At 45.0% G+C, this 16,570-nt stretch overlaps 1 long non-coding RNA gene across 1 annotated transcript; it reads left to right on the plus strand.

Moving 5' to 3' along the window:
* The first annotated feature begins 6,886 nt into the window (after positions 1-6,886).
* On the plus strand, positions 6,887-11,739 carry LOC129336470 (uncharacterized). The gene is made up of 3 exons (XR_008597718.1): positions 6,887-6,936; positions 10,260-10,338; positions 11,414-11,739. It is a non-coding gene; the product is annotated as an uncharacterized LOC129336470 (long non-coding RNA).
* The last annotated feature ends 4,831 nt before the right edge of the window (positions 11,740-16,570 follow it).

The raw sequence follows: 16,570 nt of genomic DNA on the forward strand, positions 1-16,570 counted from the left end.
TACAAGGTCACTTCTAGTTTGCACCCGGAAGGGATGTCAGGATGCTCTAGGAATTCATCCAATCCAAAGATGGCACCACAAAGACCAGCAACGTTTATTGCAGCATGAGCTACAACTAGAGTGTCCTGCATGGACAGGTGCTACAATAGATGCAGTTCAAAGCCACTATTTGCTGCAAAGCTGCATTATATTAGAGTGGTTTCCTGCTTGAAATTCAATTGTAACTTTTACGTGAATGACCTCCTTTTTATGATATAGCTGTGAAAAAAACCCTAGTCTTTTGTACACAGATTGTTAGTTTGGCCTCTGAACTGGCACAATCTCAAGAGGATTGTTTTGTCTCACACTGCAGTGTTTTCTGACAGTGTGATTTATGGCAATTTTACAGCAGTTTTGCAGCCCTGTGAATGTCATTTCAATTCTAGCCAGTTCATTGTTTTCAGATAAAGGATGCAGCAGGAATTATGGTCAAAATGCTGGATTACATACTTTTGTAATTTATTTGCGCAGTCTAAGTTTGTGCCTGTATCTTCTGAATAGGTTTGTAATACATAGTTCTTAGCCAAGCATAGCACTGACTTATTTTGTTGGGTTGTGCTCACACCACAAGAGAGATTGGAAGCAGGGGGATTCTTAATAAAGAAAGGATTTAATCAAGCATTTGGAAAATGCAACTGACCCTTTAGCATCTCTGGTTTGGGAAGATGGTAGCTACAAATGGGAAGCAATAGAAGCAGGGCTTTTTTTCAGGGGAACATGGGGGAACGGAGTTCCGGAACCTCTTGAAAATGGTCACATGGTTGGTGGCCCCGCCCCCTGATCTCCAGACAGAGGGGAGTTTAGATTGCCCTCCATGCCACTGAGCGGAGGGCAATCTCAACTCCCCTCTGCCTGGAGATCAGGGGGCGGGGCCACCAGCCATGTGACCATTTTTTCCGAGGGCAACCCACTCAGTTCCATCACCTCTTTCCCCAGAAAAAAAGCCCTGAATAGAAGGCTCCCAAGAAATGAACACCTCTCAGTTGAAGATTAACTCATAGTAGGTACATGAGAATCACAGCACATTCATCATGGCTACCAACATTTTTATATATTTATTTGACTTATACCCTGCCCTTCCTACGAGCGAGCTCAGAGCGGCTGCCAACAATAGTCTAATAAAAATACAATAAAACATTAAAACCGCTTAATCCACTGATCAAATCAGGCCACTATAAAATCACTACAAGCCACAGGCACCACCATGGTGTAAATCCGGTGGAGCTGCAGAGGGAGGGCTAGGCAGTCAGAAAGGGGGACACAAAGTTGGCCCCGAATCAAAGGCCCGGCAGAACATCTCTATCTTGCAGGCCCCACGGACTGTAATAGGTCCCGCAGGGCCTGGATCTCCAGTGGGAGAGCGTTCCACCAGACCAGGGCCAGCACAGAAAAGGCCCTGGCCCTGGTCGAGGCCAGCCGAATGTCCCTTTGGCCGGGGACCACCAGAAGCTGCTTATCTGCCAAGCGCAAGGCCCTGCAGGGGACATAATGGGAGAGGCAGAGGGAGATTCGGAAATGTCTGACTCACACTAATAATAATTAATAATTGTGTACCATCAAGTCACAACTGACTCATGGTGACCCCAGAACCAAGGCAATTTCAAGGCAAGAGATGTGCAGAGGTGGTTTGCCATTGCCTTCCTCTGCACAGCAACCCGAGTCTTCCATGGTGTTCTCCCACCCAAGTCTGAACTGTGGCCAACTCTGCTTAGCAGATGTGATGAGACTGGGACAAACTGGGCTTTTATGTGGGGAAGGAGGGCAAATTTTTGTTGGCATGCCTATTTATTTATTTAACTTATATACCACCTGTCTACCATATTTTGTGCTTGAGGCGGTTGACAGCATATATAACATTGAAGAATCTTATGCGGGTTTTATAGACTCATAAGCTGCATCCCCTAAGCTATTGTGCTGCTCTTGCATGAAAGAAATAATTCATGCCTGGATGGTCTTGTCCACACAGGATAATCTAGTTGCAAGTGGTTCCAACAATATGTCCATGCAGTCTTAATGTGGGTTGCCAGTAGTTGTAGAAAACTATGAGGGCTGAAATAGTTGCTGCTATACAAAATGGCAGCTTTCTGAGGTGCAACAGCTACTAGCCAAGTGATACTGCTGCTGTGAGACATTAATTATTTTAAAGATTTCCTCCTTAACTGTGAGAAATCCATAAATAACAACAACAACAACATTCAAGCCCTTCAGTACAACTTAATGCCCACTCAGAGTGGTTTACAAAGTATGCCATTATCATCCCCACAACAAAACACCCTGTGAGGTGGGTGGGGCTGAGAGCTCCAGAGAACTGTGACTAGCCCAAGGTCATCCAGCTGCCTTCAAGCGAAGGAGTGGGGAATCAAACCTGGCTCTCCAGATTAGAGTCCCGTACTCTTAACCGCTACACCAAACATTGGAGCTTAAAGACTGGTATGATTCTACATCTCTGCTCCCTGCTTTCCCTCAGCTTAAATAACTTCTTTTTTAGAAAATTCAGCAGCCATGAAAAGGAACAACTTCTGTGAGGACAGAGAAACCTGGGTTAGAATTTTGCTTGGCAAACAGACCATCCTACTGAAATATTAGGACTGGTGTCTGTGAGTCCCTTCTATTAACTGGATCCCGTGACTCTCCACCACTAAGTTTTCCTCCAACAGAGACTTTCCTTCATCAAAGGAAGGCTTTCGTCATTTTTTAAAAAGTCATTCTCCATTAGAAAATGGCTTCCTTTACCACAGGAAGACTTAGCAGAAGAGAATAGTAAGATCTGACCCTTGATTTGTGTAGTTCAAGAGGATCCTTCTGAATCTTCAACAGCAATACAAAGCTGGTAAACTTCATTCTCCTATTGAATGTTTATGTGCTCACACATTAGTACCAAAACAGACATCTTTCTTTGTGTGCATCTTACCTGGATAATGATCCATTTATTAATTTGTCTGTTTATTTAAAGCATTTATCTCCTTTGCTCATAACTAGAGATTGCCAAAGACCGCGTTCAAGTGCGTAGAGTGAAGCACCAGAGATTTTGTTACTTGCTGTTGGGTTTACTGAGTGGAGAACTACATAAGTGCCCCTGAGGAAATGGACCTTTGTGAAACAAGCTGAGCGATTCTTGCTGGCCGCTTGTAGGGCAGAGGAGAGGGAGACCCGTGGGGCTCCCGCTCCGATGTGTTCTTCTCAATTATGAGAGATATTTACGAATAAACCACAAAGGAGTGTGCGAGGTGGTTACCCACAGGCAGTTGAATTTGCTTTGGAAAGACAACTTTCCACATGACTCCTTTAATTGCATTGGGAGGATCGTGGATTGCAGTGCATTGAGGAAACAACTTGGAAGAAAGACGAGCAACACACTCAAGTTTGAACAACTTTATTCAGATGAACTGCGAGACTAAAATTGGATATATGGAATAAGAGGCAACACGGTCTAATATTTGTATAAGATGGTGGTATAGTTGTATACAATAATTGAGGATTTATATGTATGCTATGAATGGCACTTTACAAAATTTGAAGGAATAGTTATATAATTTGAATGAATATTTTGGCATAACAGTAGTTTGATGTATTTTTGTATAGATATATTGGAGTAATACATTTCGATCCAGGGGTTGGTGTTGCTACTGTTTGCATATTCCTCTGGGTCTGCCTCTCCCCCACCCCCTCGTCCATAACTAGAGATGGGCACGAACAGCAATACAAACAAAAAAAAGGCCACAAACAGCTCAATCTGCTGTTCGCGAACAAGCTGTTCATGAGGCCCCATTCTAAACGAACAGGTGGTCGTTGCAAGCCTCATTCGTTGCTGTTCGTCAAGCCAGACAGTCTGGCGCCTGCAATCAATTCCCTTGGCAACGTAGGCAGGGATTGTCCGAACTCTGTCTGAACTCCTGCTGTTGCCCAGGAAACCCCAATCTAAGTCCAATTTAGCTTGATAGGCAGGTCTTCCTTCCAAGTGTGGAGCTCCAAATTTGTTACAAGAGAGCAAAGACCATGGGGGAGGGGGGCTCCCAGTTCTGGCTAGTCTTTGCAGACAGTGGAGAGGGAGAGACAGCTGCTGTTGGCATTTTGATGAGAAACAGGGAGAGTGTATTGGAGCTTGAATTTTCTTTGTGTGTGGTGGGATATGGATCTACCCCTTCAGGTTCCAGGGCTGCTGCCAGGCTCTGGGGCCAAACTATTATTTACTATTGGTACCTTTCCTGCTGCCTGCTCAGGTAGGGTTTCTGGGAGTGATGCGGTAGGGATCTACCCCTTCAAGTTCCAGGGCTGCTGCCAGGCTCTGGGCCAAGCAATTATTTATTATTGGTACCTTTCCTGCTGCCTGCTTAGGCAGGGTTTCTAGGAGTGGTGTAGTAGAGATCTTGACCAAACTTGGATGATGGCTGGAGGAGAGCCTGCTGGCCCCTATGAACAGCCAACCACAAACATGTTCGTGAACAGGGTCATGTTTGTGGTTGTTCGTAAGTCCCTGTTCATGGATGGCAACAAACAACAAACATCATGTTTGGTTTTTTTTCTGTTTGTGCCCATCTCTACTCTTAACCAGGTGCTCATAGTAGCTTAAAAGTAAATATTAAAAATAAAAAAAAAACATTAATCAGTAGCAACAGAATCAAAATCTGTAAGTAACAAGTTAAAAAGCTGCAGCATAAGAGTCAACAATACTTCTTGATTGGGGTTCTGTCAGTAGACTCTTCAGAGTTGTTTGGAATTTTCCTATGCCATGTTTTGCTATCTCATTGCAAAGTGGGTCAAGCCAGACATAAATTAAACATAAAATAATTAATGTTGGTGTAGCTAAATACATGATCTCAAAATCCATTTTCTGTGGTGGGGGATTGAGGGCAATATGAAATCTGTAAAATTTGAGCCAGATGGTGCAATAGCGGTTAACTAACATAGCATTTGTTAGTTCCCCCCTCCCCCCCCCCCAGCTAATGTCATTGGTTTTAGTGGGTTTTCTGCAGTGGCTACAAACCTTTTGGAGAACAGGAAGCTGGTAACCAGATCATCGTTTTCCCAAATTGAATGAGGCAAAACTGAATGGTATCAAAAGATAATAGGGGACAGATAGCCATGGGGCTTTTCCGCCCATTTAATTCCGAGGAATACCCTCTTGATTTCAGCGTTAAAGATGATACTTTTGTTCATTATATGGGCCGTTTCCACACGGCTTACCTTTTGCCGGAACACAGCATCTTCATATGCAAAATCACGTCAGGAAGACGCTGTTATCGTGCGACTTCGCACGAGAACACACTGTGTTCCAGCAAAAGGTAAGCTGTGTGGAAACGGCCCTGGAAGTAAAACATGGGAATGTTCAGCAAAACTTGAGGATTTAAAGGGCACAAGGATTTCAAGATGCTCATTTCTCCCAACACTGGCCTGTGGAAGGGTTGTTGAGCACCACGCCAGGATTCCTTCTGGGCCTCCCCTCACACATTTAAAGAAGATAACGTTTAAAGAAACACAGAATTGAGAAGGAAAGGAAGAGAGAGAAGACCTTCCTCTCAATTTGGTGAACCAGAAAGAGAAAAAGTGACTTCTGCACTTCCGGCCCTCTCCTCACAGGGGCCAGAGTTCATTGCTGGCTCCTGAGAAAGTCAGATTTTTAGCACTGGATTCAGCCTTGGACTCGTATCTCTAGGGTGATGCGAATGCATTGGGAGACCGGGTAAAAAGCTTATTAAAGTTCTTCCTGCCTCGTACATTATAGTAGTTAATCAAGGTCAATAAAGTGAGATGTCCTGGGAGGGTTTTAAAATTCTAAGGCTACTTTACCATTGCCTCACGAAGACAATTAGCAGAGAAAGTCTACATGTAAAAACGCTTAAATTAAATGTGTGGAGAGAGGTGGGAGGGGGAGAGGGGCATTCACTGAAATGAAAACAGTCTCATGAAATGAAGTGGGCATTGACGCAACTCAGCTCTAGCTTTTATAAGCAAAGTCAAGCTGGCAATAACAACGACTTCTTTTTCTCCCTCATTAATCTCAGCATTGCTATTTAATCCAATTCCCAAATAGTCAAAACATTCATTATGTTGCATGTACACTATTTAAGGGTTTTTTTTCTTAATCCCAAAGCAAGGTACTTTGAAGCTGGTGTGGATGTGACCTCTCCATCTTCTCATCTGCCACACCCAAGTTTTGAACCCTGTGCTATTGTGGCATACTCCCCATTTGCCCAAGGGGCAGAGCTGCTGGGTTGGTTCTCTTTAGAGGTGATCCCATGGCCAAACTAACCTATAATAATAATTAATTGTATGCTGATTAACCTAATACAGGCAGTGATTTCTTATGTTTGCTATAAGCAGTTCACGATTGCTTAGTAACGTTGAGAAACTGTTTAGTTACATTGAGTATTGAATTCAGAGCTTTGTCTCAGAGATAATGGTATAATAGCATTGTTTGTTTGCTAGTTACATTCAGCAAGAAAGGAATTCTTAAAAGGTAACATAACAAAATCCTAACATGCATTGGTGAGTATCTTCCTATTGTCCTTGTGGAGCCAACTGTCCAGATTCCATTCAGTATATAATGCTGGGATGCCACCTGTATGATAAGTTATGTAGAGAACTGTTTGAGAGGCAGGCTACCATTGTCTATTGAATACCGGAACAATCCATCTCTCTGTCGTCTTTTGTTGAGTGATAACGACATGGTGATTTCTAGAGTAGTTGCAGAGTTTTTAGTGGGAGTTCTTAAGATTAGTTTAAGTTCTGTATAAGTGCATAGCCACTTGGTATCTAATGTAATTTTACAGTGTTTTGTTTGTATTTTTAGGTTTTTATTATGTCATTAATGGTATTTGACTTGACTTGATTTCTTTGTTGTAGGTCCTGGCGCCTCTCACCAGGTGTGTCAAACCACCAGGGACAGACCTACACAAGGTACTGTGAGAGAGATCTATTTACAGCCCTGTTAATAGCAGTATAGGTTTGGAGTGGGTGGGGCTAAATGGTTAAGAACCTAAGGTTGCCAACCTCCAGGTGGAGAAAGTAAAACACAAGGAGATGGAAACCCCCAGGCAGATCCTGGAAATATCCCAGAATTACAACTGGGCCATTTCCAGACGGCTTACCTGGCTCTGGAACGTTGTGCCATCTTGCGGGGAAAACGCGAAATATCGCGTTTTCTCGTGCGAGTTTTGCGCGACGTCATGCAACGTTGCGCAAAACTCGTGCAAGAAAACGTGATATTTCACGTTTTCCCCGCAAGATGGCGCAACGTTCCGGAGCCAGGTAAGCTGTCTGGAAACGGCCCTGATCTCCAAGGTACAGAGTTGAGTTCCCTTGGAGAAAATGGCTGCTTCATAGGGTGGACGCTATGGCATTAAACCCTGCTGCTGAATCCCCTCCTCAAATTCTGCTCCCCTGGCTGTACCCCAAATCTACAAGAATTTTCCAGCTCTGAGTTGGCAACTCTATAAGATGTGTCATTTTTCAAGGCAACCTGCAGCCCTTCTTGTAACAGGAAGGGTGAAGGTGATGGAGCCCGGCTTAATAAGAAAGGAGCAAAACTCAGATCCAAGCCGAAGGAGAGATGTTGATTTGGAGAAATCTGTCAGTTCTCTAGTATACTAGATATATTTTTCTGCCAGCTGCAACGTATGTTCACATTTCCTTTGGTACTTTTCTTTTTTGTTTTATGGGCTGTGTCTATAGCATTTCAAGGCTATCTGGCCCCATCTTTTCCCTCTAGTCCCTCAGTATGCCACTGGAGGATAACCATGCATCTGATGAAGTGTGGGCTTGATCACAGCTATTAGTGGTGTGAAAGCCGATTTAGCAATAGCCATTACTTGAAACTCAGCAAGTGTTTTGCTTCTCTTTTAATCAATCACAACCTGCAAAGTGTTAGCCCATAGTTGCAAAGTATTTTTCTTGATATGTTTGCTGCAAGGTTCTCCGTCCTCAGCAGAGTTAGTCTGAGGTGGATGTTTTCAGAATGCGTGCTTTAATAAACTGCGTGTTCGTTTAAATAGGTTTTAAGAGTCTATATTGGCAGTGGGCTATCCCAGAAACCATTTATATGTTTTATGATGGAAGAAGACTAGTTCGGTTTGGAGATTGCAGTAAAACACCAAACCCCATTTCACTGTGAGAGGAGCATAGGGTTGTCAGGTCCAGGTTGGGATATTCCTGGAGATTTTGGGGGTGGAGCCTGGAAAGAGTGGAGTTTGGGGAAGGGAGGTGCCTCAGTGGGGTATAATGCCATAGAGTCTACCCTCCAAAGCAGCCATTTTCTCCAGGGGAACTGATCTCTGTAGCCTGGAGATCAGTTGTAATTCCAGGAGATCTCCAGCCACCACCTGGAGACTGGCAACCATAGAGGAGAATGTACATTTTTAGGAGGGGATTGGAGAGAGAGAAGTCAGTATGCAGATATCGCACCTTGCCCATTCTGTCACACTGCTGTGGGAGGGATGTTTCAAAGGATGCATTTTCCAAGTCTGACACACACCTCTTTCTCTCCATCTGCACATCGCGCACCACTTACGCTCAGTATCATTTAAAGGCTGAGTGCAAAGACATCCTAAATAAAAGTTTAATCGTTGGAGTCTCCTTTGGCAGGAGTTTTCAACTTGTATCCCACTTTCTGATTGGTCCAAAAAGAGAATTCCCTAGCGATAGATGTCCAAAAGGTATGAGCCTTTTGTCTCATTTTTTGCCAAGCCCTGGCAGAATTTGGATCCATTTCTCAGGTGGAGAGATGCCTACAGATTTTAAGTGTTCAGTCAGCTAAAAGCTTTGTTTCCCTGGATTCTGTGTTCTTCACTTTTTTGGTAATTGCCCCACTACCTGTTTTGCGTGTCTGCTTAGTATTAAAATTAATAAAAACTTGCTGCTTTTTGTGGAGAGACATCCCAGAATAGCTTATGCAAGTGCTTGCTGCTCTAGACATTTTGCCTTATTGTCTTGAGAAGAGGTGGGGGATCTGATTTTCCTCACACGTGTGCTGCAGACATATGTTCAAGGACGGATCTATAGGCTGACCTGGATCAGTCTGGACGTTAATAACTTTTAAACTTTAAGCAGGAAACTACTGAGGTTTTGCTTCTGGGTCCTGAAGGGAACTGGGGTCAGAAATACCTTAAGTTTGGGGACCTAATTACCTCAGTGCGCTAGTGCTAGGATCCATTTCATGGGATGTAGTACCCTAGCATCTGTTAATTCGTTACAGGCTCTGGTCCATGGTGCCACTAGGCATGCTCTGCTTTGACCTGGCACTAACCATTATCACCTGTCTTTAAACACCTGCCTTGAACAGAAAGCAGATGGGGCCAGTCTAGTGTAGGAGTGCTAGACCAAGCAGAGATGCTGTAATTCGTTGTTCCAGCAACCTGGCATCTGAGGGCCTTTTGGCAAATGTCTCCCCATCTGGCACATCTGTTCTTAGAATACCGTAAAGAGAAACATTATAGGTGCCCTTGGCAAACAGCTGGAGTGCATCAAACCAATGGTCCGTGCAGCTGAGCGGTAGTATCTGGTGGCCTGTAATATCCCACATGTAATAATGAAAGCAGAGGGGAAGAAAGTGTTTGCCACAGGGAGAAAATTGAACTCTCATTCACCCGTTCTAGAGAAATGCATTCTCTGCTGCGAGAAGACCAGAATACAGAGCCATTGAAAGCATAAAAAAATGATATCCACTCATCCCGATCACAAAATAAAGATTCCTTGCTTGCTACAGGGGCGGAGGGGCGGGGATCTTGCCATTCAGGCGGTTTCCAGTTGAAACAAAACGGCAACGATAATACTTTTGTGATGAAGTTGTCCTGCAGGACTGCAAAAGGGAAAACAAAAAGTGGCACAGCATCTGGCACTCACAGCCAAAAAGGTTCATCTTCAAGCTGTGCATATCAAATCTTGCACCTCTTTTTTACCCTATCTTTCTAGTTAGGCAGGTCTTCTGTACCTTGGGTCAGTCACAGCTCTTTCAGAGCTCTCTCAGCCCCACCTACTGCACAGGGTGATTGTTGTGAGAATAATAATAACATATTTTGTAAACTGTTCTGAGTGGGAGTTAAGTTATCCTGAAGGGTGGTATATAAATAAAATGTTGTTGTTGTTACTATTATGTACTATGATGCTCATGGTGATGGGCCTGCATCCCTTTTTATCCGAATCTAGCCTGCTGGGGTCCCCACAAACGAATAATGTAGACAGTAATGCCTGATTCCTGTATCCTAAAACATATTTTATTCTGTCAGGGCACTCATTTCTCAGGATGCTGACCTAAGGTCACACAGGAGCTGAGCAGATGAAGCAACGAGCGGCAGCAGGATAGAGGTAACAGGGAGCAGAAGGCAAATATATGAAGCCTAATTCTCAGGGGCAGTTAGAGCTGGATTCTGCAGAAACGGGAAGATCTATCAAAGGCAGCAGAGATCAGGGCTGAAGTGAGTTCTTAAATAGTGGAATTAGTCCATCTTAGGGTTGCCAGTCCCTGACTGGGAGTGGGGGATCTCCTGCTCCCACCCTCCACCCCCTGCCCCTGCTTACCTGGCCAGCAAAGGAGGAACGCTGCGTCTAACAGGAGCAGTGGTGGCAGCAGCTCCTTCTGTTGCTGCTAGCCGCCTGGCACCTTTGGGCTCCCATCGCTGACTCTTTCCCTCCCATCCTGCTGCCGACTACACTACCCAGGTAAACTTGTGAGAATCAGACACGTGTTGGGCATCTCATGTAGTTTAGCCCTTAGAGCTGTTGCTTAGTAGAACAGGCTTCCTTGGGAGGTGGTGGGCTATCCTCCTTTGGAGGTTTTAAAGAAGAGGCTAGATGGCCATCTGACAGCAATGCTGATTCTATGACTTAGAATTAATTTAGGTAGATCAACAGAAAGAGTGCAGGAAGGGATGGCCAGGGTAATGCCCATCACCACTTTGGGGTTAGGAAGGACTTTTCCTCCAGGCCACGTTAGCCAGGAATCCTGGAGGATTTTTGCCTTCTTCTGGGTGTATAGCCGGGGGGAGTGGGGGGGTAGCTATGGATTTCCTGAATTGTGCATGGGATTAGACTAGATGATCCTTGGGGATCCCTGCCAGCTCTATGTTTCTAGTTTGGTGTAGTGAGAGCCAGTTCAGTGTAGTTTGGTGTAGTGGTTAAGAGCGCAGGACTCTAATCTGGAGAACCATGTTTGATTCCCCACTCCTCCACTTGAAGCCAGCTGGGTGACCTTGGGTCAGTCACAGCTTCTAGCTCTCTCAGCCTCACCCACCTCACAGGGTGTTTTATTGTGGGGATAATAATAACATACTTTGTAAACCACTCTGAGTAGGTGTTAAGTCATCCTGAAGGGCAGTGTATAAATTGAATGTTGTTTGTTATTATTATTATTATTATCATTATTGTCTATTTCTTCTTTCAGGTTACAAGATCTCACTCCTGTCTCACAGCATGATTGAGAGTTGCGCCACAGTCACACTCAAGCATTCACAAAACCATTTAAACCTCTCAAGATTTTCAAAACAAGCTATTGATGTTTGTACCTTCCAATACAGGCAGAAAATACCCACCTATAAAAGAGAGAAAGGAAGGGGAGTTGTAGAAAGTTTTGCCCAGTTGCTGAGGGAGCTATGCACTGTGTAGAAATATGTCAGAATTTTTAAACGGTCTCTAGCATTTCTGACACCTTGTTAACAAATTTAAAGTGAGACCCAATAGTCAACAAAAGTTGAGAAGGGAAAAAAAAGCTCCGTGACAAACCGTTCTTTTGATCATTAATTAGAAAAGAACATTAAGTGGGTACATGAAATGAAGGCAGTATCTCAGTGTGAGTGACCCACATCTATTCCCCGAACTAGCGGCCACAGCAGGCCAGAAAGAATTAGATTTTTCTTTCCTGGTAATTTCAGCAGTAAAATGGCACCACGCAGGCAAATTCCTTCACAGTCTAGTTGGCACCAAGCTAATTCCACTAGTCCATTTACATTAATTCCTGCATGCATTCAGAATCTTCTTTGGGCCTTTATTATGGAACCAGATCTAGCTGAGCACTTCTTGCATTCAGCCCCAGTCCTGGGGTAGCTTATAAGCGCAAGAGAAGCCAAGAGAGGCAAATGCTACAGCAGGAGATTTGTGAAAGTGTCTTCTGCTTTTTTAAGGCTTAAAGGCAGCCACAGGGGAAGGAGGCTGATTTCGATTAGGGTTTGGGCATGGGTATGTGTGGGAGAGATTAATCTCTTCTTTCAACACTCTTTTCCCAGGGCAAACTGCCTCCTCTTCTGAATTTGCTGTTGCAATGCCTTGATAGTGCCTGGACCTTTTCTTTACAGGCAAATAGCAATTCTGGGAGGGAGGCGCATTTTGCATTGGGAAAGTGGTGCAGGGAAAAAGTTTAACCCTCCTATCCCTGTCCGAACCCTTGCAGTGGCATTTGAGCTTAAAAAAAACATATGAACACACTGGACACTCATTCACAGGTCTTTTGCCATTGCATTTAGCTTGGATTTAAGTCAATTCCATGTTGTTACCTAATCCAGAATAGTTGCTAACCACTCTATTTACTCAGGGCTAAGACATGTTGCCACTCCAAGCAACTGTACTATATGAGTTTGGGTACATGCAGGACCCCATGAACTGCTACAGTGCACCTTCTGCTTCCTTGGGGAATGTGTGAGCTGCAGGTAATGTCACAGCAGACCTGGGGGTCTGTTTAGAATAGGGGTCCCCAACATGGTACCCAGGCATCTGTTGACACCTTTCCTGGTGCCTGCCAAGTGCGTTTTAAAGGTGGGCAGGGCTAGGTGGGACTTTTGCACAGCAAGACTTTTAGTTGGCCATTAGAGATTTGATTGGCTGTGCAGATTTTTAAAAATGTTGTTCTCATAGTAGCTGTGTTTGATTATATAAATCTTCTTGTATTATTCTGTATGTTTGAGGGTTTTTGACTCGAAGCACTTTTAGTGAACTTATATTGTCTTGCAAGTTCTGTTCGCGATTTAGCCACATAGATCTCATACAGGCAAAAGTTATACATATAACCCAAGTAGAACTGCTGAAAGATTTGTACACCTTTTCTGTATTTTCTCCGTGGAGCTTTCCGATCTCAAAATATGATTATCCTTGAAAGTGCATTATATGTAACATGGGAGGAAAGTAGAATCTGGGGACTTAGTTCAGGGCTTTTCTATATCTATATCAATGCAGTTAAGAGAAGGATTTATGCCCCAAAACAGATACAATCTGCTATATATGGCAGAAAGTGAACATAAAAATGCATTATCATTTATAGCAATTTTGTTTGGGAGAGGAAAAAATGCTAAACGAAGGTAGGCTTTTTGGAAATTACAGGCATGGAAAAGATCCATGAATCCAAGTTTTCTTTCCTTCTGAGACAAGAATATCTCTTTCACAGACACATGCCTGTCTTGAAGTAACAAAGGTGCAAGTATGGAAACAGTCAAAAGGTAGCTAGAGGCATTTTAGCTAGAGCTAGAGCAAAAGGTAGCTAGAGCTAGACTGCCTCTCCCATTACGTCTCTTGCTGGGCACTATGCTCTGTAGATATACAACTCCTGGTGGCCCCCTGCCCGAGGGACATCCACCTGGCCTCCACCAGGGCCAGGGTTTTTTCTACCCTGGCCCCAGCCTGGTGGAACACTGTCCTGCTGGCGATCCGGGCCCTGCGGGACCTATTACAGTTCCGCAGGGCCTGTAAAATGGAGATGTTCTGCCAGGCCTTTGGTTGAGGACCAGCAAGTGTCCCCTCTTATCCTATCGAAGATCGCTACCTCTTCTATGACTGCCCTCGGCTATGTGTTTTATTCACAGCTATGACTTATGCAGGTCTTTTATTAGTATCCAAGTAGCCTATGTATAATGGCGTCAGAGTATTTTAATATAAGTTTTAAATCTGTTTTTAAAGTTGACTATTAATTTATTGTGTTTTAATGATGATGTGAGCCGCCCTGAGCCCATTCGTGGGGAGGGTGGGATATAAGTCAAAATAAATAAATAAATAAATTGTCTTTTTGGAAAAAAAACTCCATTACATTTGGCATAAGGATGTAACGATGATGAGAGTTAGAACCAAATGGGATCCTGGCATTTTACATGGTAGATAATGCAGATAAATCACAGAAGAAAAACTAAACAGGTGAGTTCTAATAAAGGAAGTGACAAGCTCAGTTCAAAGGAAACCAAAACCAATAGGGATTGCACACGTGGCCTCAACAGACGCCATCTGAATCCAACTATAACTTCATACATGAAGAGAGACATGGGCTGTTTTCATACTGCTTACCAGCTGCGGAACATCGTGCAAAGCTCCTGGAATGACAGCCTGGCGCAATTTCATGTGAGAACTGGAGTTATGATGGGAAATCACGCCAGAAAGATGCTGTCATTCTGGGAGCTTTGCACGATGTTCTGCAGCCAGTAACCAGTGTGAAAACAGCCATGAAGGCTAATGCTAGCAAAAAAGAGAAACCAAACAGTATACTGAACAGCTCATTGAATACCTTGCTGTGGCCAGAATATAAAAATAATAACAACAACAAAAGCTCTTGTAAAAAGATTAGTGCCTCACTTGGGGCAGTGAACAAAGTCAGTGTTTTCCAAGTGGGGAACTGGGGCTGAGAGGAGTGGCTTACCCAAGCCCACCTGCTGAGCTCATGGTAGCAGGGATTTGAACCAGCAGAATGCTAATTCACAATGCCTAACCACTTAGCCACTATGCTGCAAGATCAAGATGGGCAGCCATGTTAGAGCCAAACTACATGAGACAAGTTACTCGAGTTCTACATGTGTCTGCTTATCTCAAAGTTTCATGGGAAGTGTAGGCTTCCTTGCAGCGTTAAGTTTAACGTTTACAGAGTGGCAGGGAGGGGAGTTAAGGGGATGGGCTTTTGCCAGGTGCCCCCTTCTCCTCCTCTAGGTGTGGGGGGCTTGGGGCCCCCTCTTCTGCCCCCCTTCCCCACACAGCAGATAGGGCGCCTAGCCACTGCTAGCTACTAGCGGCTTTGGGCGGGGGCGGGGTGAAGAGGTCAACAGACAGGGCACTCAGAGCATCGCTGCATCTGCTCCCCGCTTGCCCAGCCCCCACAGAGTGATGCCAGGCTATGCAGCTCCAGGCTGTATGGGGCAGCTTCAGGGGGAGGCCAGGCGAGCAGGGAGAAAGGCAGAGACCCTATGGACTGACACTGCAGTGGCCCGGGCGCACATGCTACGTCGCTGCATTCCCCCCCCCCGCTCACCCGGCCCTTGCCCGAAGTCACGCTGTGGAGCTGCATAGCCCGATGTCACTCTGTGGGGGCCAGGCAAGCGGGGGGGGGGAGAGATGCAGCGACACTCTGGGTGCAGAGTGATGCAGCATGTGTGTCCAGGCCGGTGTGGTGTTGGGCTGTAGCATCGCTGCCTTTCCCCCTGCTCACCCAGCCCCTGCCCGAAGCCATGCCACACAGCCCAGAGCTGCATAGCCTGGCATTGCTCTGTGGGGGCCAGGCAAGTGGGGGGGGGAGATGCAGCAATGTTCTGGGCGCTGTCTGCTGACCTCTTTGACTGGCCCCACCCAAAGCCATGCTAGCAGCTAGCAGTGGCCAGGCACCCTGTCTGCTGTGCGGGGAAGGGGGGCAGGAGAGGCCCCCCCAATCCCCCACACCCAGCAGAGGAGAAGGGGGCACCTGGCAAGAGCCCAACTCTTTAACTCCCCTCTCTGCCACTCTGTAAACGTTAAACTTAAAGCTGCAAGGACGCCTACACTTCCTACACTTCACATCAAACTTTGAGGTAAGCAGACACGTGTAGAACTCGAGTAACTCATCTAGTGTAGTTTGGCTCTGTCTCAAGTTGCTCAAAACAGAAAACAAGAGTTCTCACTATGGCTGCTTTCTCATTGGTACTCTGTCCCAGCTTATTTAGATTGGGTGTGTCCCAGGGACATAGTGTGAGCACTTGGGTGGTACAATGGCTAAGAAAAAAGGATACCAATATCCACATGGGCTGACTTGGCTACCGTCAGCTCGTGTGGGCTCCTTTCATGTGCTCTAAATGTGAGTTTCATCGAGGGAAACCTCAACATGTGTTTAATGTGTGACCTCAAGCTTACCTTTAAAATAGGGGGGGAGGGTGTAAATTGGCTCCCATGCACACATGGAGGCAGGATGAATGTCTTAATTCCTCCGTCCCCCCCCCCACTTGCTATAACTAGCAGAGAATATACCTGGGAAGGATATTTGTCTTGCAGCCAGTTTCACACATCTATTCAGGGTCTGCCCATATGGTCTAATTATGACTGAGGAGATGCATGGAACTGGCCTAAGGTGTTGATAATGTTCTCCGTTAAATTTTCTGACCAAGGGAGCTCTAACCCTCGAAAGCTCACACCCTAGAAATCTAGTTGGTTTCTAAGGTGCTACTGGACCTGAATCTTGCTCTTCTACTACAGGCCAACACGCTGATCCACCTAAAACTATCCACTGAATTTGTGTTTCACTGTTGTAGTCGATAATAACAATATCCACAAGACTTCAATGTTCTCCACCGTTGTCTTCTCAGGTTGTTAAGCCTTTTAGAGCACATTTCTG

The sequence above is a fragment of the Eublepharis macularius genome, chromosome 10, assembly GCF_028583425.1.
Source record: "Eublepharis macularius isolate TG4126 chromosome 10, MPM_Emac_v1.0, whole genome shotgun sequence".
Lineage (NCBI taxonomy): Eukaryota > Metazoa > Chordata > Lepidosauria > Squamata > Eublepharidae > Eublepharis > Eublepharis macularius.